The sequence below is a fragment of the Anomaloglossus baeobatrachus genome, unplaced genomic scaffold, assembly GCF_048569485.1.
Source record: "Anomaloglossus baeobatrachus isolate aAnoBae1 unplaced genomic scaffold, aAnoBae1.hap1 Scaffold_3400, whole genome shotgun sequence".
Classification (NCBI taxonomy): Eukaryota; Metazoa; Chordata; class Amphibia; order Anura; family Aromobatidae; genus Anomaloglossus; species Anomaloglossus baeobatrachus.
In genome coordinates, this window is record NW_027442773.1 from 74,796 (window position 1) to 79,890 (window position 5,095).

Sequence of the window (5,095 nt, forward strand, 5' to 3'; positions counted from 1 at the left end):
GCTGTCTGATGTGTTATGTGCTGCCTGTATGTGTTATGTGCTGTCTGATGTGTTATTTGCTGCCTGTATGTGTTATGTGCTGTCTGTATGTGTTATGTGCTGTCTGTATGTGTTATGTGCTGTCTGATGTGTTATGTGCTACCTGATGTGTTATATGCTGCCTGTATGTGTTATGTGCTGCCTGTATGTGTTATGTGCTGCCTGTATGTGTTATGTGCTGTCTGATGTGTTATGTGCTGCCTGTATGTGTTATGTGCTGTCTGTATGTGTTATGTGCTGTCTGATGTGTTATGTGCTGTCTGATGTGTTATGTGCTGCCTGATGTGTTCTGTGCTGCCTGTATGTGTTATGTGCTGTCTGTATGTGTTATATGCTGCCTGTATGTGTTATGTGCTGCCTGATGTGTTATGTGCTGTCTGATGTGTTCTGTGCTGCCTGTATGTGTTATGTGCTGTCTGTATGTGTTATGTGCTGCCTGTATGTGTTATGTGCTGCCTGATGTGTTATGTGCTGCCTGATGTGTTCTGTGCTGTCTGTATGTGTTATGTGCTGTCTGTATGTGTTATGTGCTGTCTGTATGTGTTATGTGCTGTCTGTATGTGTTATGTGCTGTCTGATGTGTTATGTGCTGTCTGTATGTGTTATGTGCTGTCTGTATGTGTTATGTGCTGTCTGATGTGTTATATGCTGCCTGTATGTGTTATGTGCTGCATGTATGTGTTTATGTGCTGTCTGATGTGTTATGTGCTGCCTGTATGTGTTATGTGCTGCCTGTATGTGTTATGTGCTGTCTGATGTGTTATGTGCTGTCTGATGTGTTTATGTGCTGTCTGTATGTGTTATGTGCTGCCTGTATGTGTTATGTGCTGCCTGTATGTGTTATGTGCTGTCTGATGTGTTATGTGCTGTCTGATGTGTTATGTGCTGTTTGACGTGTTATGTGCTGTCTGTATGTGTTATGTGCTGTCTGTACGTGTTATGTGCTGCCTGTATGTGTTATGTGCTGTCTGATGTGTTATGTGCTGTCTGATGTGTTATGTGCTTTCTAATGTGTTTATGTGCTGTCTGTATGTGTTATGTGCTGCCTGTATGTGTTATGTGCTGTCTGATGTGTTTATGTGCTGCCTGTATGTGTTATGTGCTGTCTGATGTGTTTATGTGCTGCCTGTATGTGTTATGTGCTGCCTGTATGTGTTATGTGCTGTCTGATGTGTTATGTGCTGTCAGATGTGTTATTTGCTGTCTGATGTGTTATGTGCTGCCTGTATGTGTTATGTGCTGTCTGATGTGTTATGTGCTGTCTGATGTGTTTATGTGCTGTCTGTATGTGTTATGTGCTGCCTGTATGTGTTATGTGCTGTCTGATGTGTTATGTGCTGTCTGATGTGTTATGTGCTGTCTGATGTGTTATGTGCTGTCTGTATGTGTTATGTGCTGTCTGATGTGTTTTGTGCTGTCTGATGTGTTATGTGCTGTCTGTATGTGTTATGTGCTGCCTGTATGTGTTATGTGCTGTCTGATGTGTTATGTGCTGTCTGATGTGTTTATGTGCTGTCTGTATGTGTTATGTGCTGCCTGTATGTGTTATGTGCTGTCTGATGTGTTATGTGCTGTCTGATGTGTTATGTGCTGTCTGATGTGTTATGTGCTGTCAGATGTGTTATGTGCTGTCTGTACGTGTTATGTGCTGCCTGTATGTGTTATGTGCTGTCTGATGTGTTACATACAGGCAGCACATAAACACATACAGACAGCACATAACACATCTGACAGCACATAACACATACATAACACATAACACATACAGGCAGCACATAACACATACAGACAGCACATAAACACATCAGACAGCACATAACACATCAGACAGCTCATAACACATACAGGCAGCACATAACACATACAGACATCACATAACACATCAGACAGCACATAACACATCAGGCAGCACATAACACATCAGACAGCACATAACACATACAGGCAGCACATAACACATCAGACAGCACATAACACATCAGACAGCACATAACACATACAGGCAGCACATAACACATACAGACAGCACATAACACATACAGGCAGCACATAACACATACAGGCAGCATATAACACATCAGGCAGCACATAACACATACAGACAGCACATAACACATACAGACAGCACATAACACACCAGACAGCATATAACACATACAGGCAGCACATAACACATCAGACAGCACATAACACATACAGACAGCACATAACACATCAGGCAGCACATAACACATCAGACAGCACATAACACATACAGTTAGGTCCAGAAATCTTTGGCCAGTGAAACAATTTTGGCGAGTTGGGCTCTGCATGCCACCACATTGGATTTGAAATGAAACCTCTACAACAGAATTCAAGTGCAGATTGTAACGTTTAATTTGAAGGTTTGAACAAAAATATCTGATAGAAATTGTAGGAATTGTCACATTTCTTTACAAACACTCCACATTTTAGGAGGTCAAAAGTAATTGGACAAATAAACCAAACCCAAACAAAATATTTTTATTTTCAATATTTTGTTGCGAATCCTTTGGAGGCAATCACTGCCTTAAGTCTGGAACCCATGGACATCACCAAACGCTGGGTTTCCTCCTTCTTAATGCTTTGCCAGGCCTTTACAGCCGCAGCCTTCAGGTCTTGCTTGTTTGTGGGTCTTTCCGTCTTAAGTCTGGATTTGAGCAAGTGAAATGCATGCTCAATTGGGTTAAGATCTGGTAATTGACTTGGCCATTGCAGAATGTTCCACTTATTTGCACTCATGAACTCCTGGGTAGCATTGGCTGTATTCTTGGGGTCATTGTCCATCTGTACTATGAAGCGCCGTCCGATCAACTTTGCGGCATTTGGCTGAATCTGGGCTGAAAGTATATCCCGGTACACTTCAGAATTCATCCGGCTACTCTTGTCTGCTGTTATGTCATCAATAAACACAAGTGACCCAGTGCCATTGAAAGCCATGCATGCCCATGCCCTCACGTTGCCTCCACCATGTTTTACAGAGGATGTGGTGTGCCTTGGATCATGTGCTGTTCCCTTTCTTCTCCAAACTTTTTTCTTCCCATCATTCTGGTACAGGTTGATCTTTGTCTCATCTGTCCATAGAATACTTTTCCAGAACTGAGCTGGCTTCATGAGGTGTTTTTCAGCAAATGTAACTCTGGCCTGTCTATTTTTGGAATTGATGAATGGTTTGCATCTAGATGTGAACCCTTTGTATTTACTTTCATGGAGCCTTCTCTTTACTGGTGACTTAGAGACAGATACACCTACTTCACTGAGAGTGTTCTGGACTTCAGTTGATGTTGTGAACGGGTTCTTCTTCACCAAAGAAAGTATGCGGCGATCATCCACCACTGTTGTCATCCGTGGACGCCCAGGCCTTTTTGAGTTCCCAAGCTCACCAGTCAATTCCTTTTTTCTCAGAATGTACCCGACTGTTGATTTTGCTACTCCAAGCATGTCTGCTATCTCTCTGATGGATTTTTTCTTTTTTTTCAGCCTCAGGATGTTCTGCTTCACCTCAATTGAGAGTTCCTTAGACCGCATGTTGTCTGGTCACAGCAACAGCTTCCAAATGCAAAACCACACACCTGTAATCAACCCCAGACCTTTTAACTACTTCATTGATTACAGGTTAACGAGGGTGACGCCTTCAGAGTTAATTGCAGCCCTTAGAGTCCCTTGTCCAATTACTTTTGGTCCCTTGAAAAAGAGGAGGCTATGCATTACAGAGCTATGATTCCTAAACCCTTTCTCCGATTTGGATGTGAAAACTCTCATATTGCAGCTGGGAGTGTGCACTTTCAGCCCATATTATATATAGTAAAGGTATATATGGTGTGAACACTGCTCTATTAAGGGTGGTATAGAGGTGCTAGTGAGAGGACCAAGGTCCGGACTATAGAATGTAAATTCAAAACACTGCACTCTCTTCAGCATGAGGTAATAGTAAAAGAAAGTCAACAGATTCGTTTTTATCGTGCAAACCAAGTGTCTTTATTTATGAACAAAGTTAGTGGGAGGGACTAAGGGACGTTTCGGCCCAAGCTGGGCCTTCTTCATACCAAGTCACACTGGGGAAGGGTAAAGAAAAAGAAATAACTATTTACATATATCACAAGAATATCAACAGATCATATACATATATACATAATTACATGGAAAATCATGTCCTAGTTGGTGTAAAAGGCACAGTAATAGCATATCAGCAGTTGAAGTAACTCTCCAGTCGTCACAGCCAATATGTGCAATGACAATAAGATGAAAGGCAAGATTTGACAATACATGAAAAATTTGCATACCTCCAATCATAGATGAACTAATATCACAGAGGGAATTTTTTTCTCTCTCCTTTTTAGGGGGTTTTTTGGTATAGAAATGGTGAGGCAATTGCCTCACCATTTCTATACCAAAAAACCCCCTAAAAGGTGGGGGGGGGGGGGGGGGGGGGGGGGGGGGGGGGGGGGGGGGGGGGGGGGGGGGGGGGGGGGTGGGGGGGGGGGGGGGGGTGGGAGGGGGGGGGGGAGAGAAAAAATTCCTCTGTGATATTAGTTCATCTATGATTGGAGGTATGCAAATTTTTCATGTATTGTCAAATCTTGCCTTTCATCTTATTGTCATTGCACATATTGGCTGTGACGACTGGAGAGTTACTTCAACTGCTGATATGCTATTACTGTGCCTTTTACACCAACTAGGACATGATTTTCCATGTAATTATGTATATATGTATAATGATCTGTTGATATTCTTGTGATATATGTAAATAGTTATTCTTTTTCTTTACCCTTCCCCAGTGTGACTTGGTATGAAGAAGGCCCAGCTTGGGCCGAAACGTCCCTTAGTCCCTCCCACTAACTTTGTTCATAAATAAAGACACTTGGTTTGCACGATAAAAACGAATCTGTTGACTTTCTTTTACTATTACCTCATGCTGAAGAGAGTGCAGTGTTTTGAATTTACATATTTATATATAGAATTGTATTTCTGAACATGTTTTTGAAAACAGCTAAAATAACAAAACTTGTGTCACTGTCCAAATATTTCTGGCCCTGAC

General features: G+C 42.0%; 1 long non-coding RNA gene across 1 annotated transcript; it reads right to left on the reverse strand.

Moving 5' to 3' along the window:
* Window positions 1-4,010: 4,010 nt before the first annotated feature.
* On the reverse strand, window positions 4,011-4,428 carry LOC142271882 (uncharacterized). The gene is made up of 2 exons (XR_012736856.1): window positions 4,341-4,428; window positions 4,011-4,112 (listed from the first exon to the last, which is right to left on the reverse strand). It is a non-coding gene; the product is annotated as an uncharacterized LOC142271882 (long non-coding RNA).
* Between the last annotated feature and the right edge of the window lie 667 nt (window positions 4,429-5,095).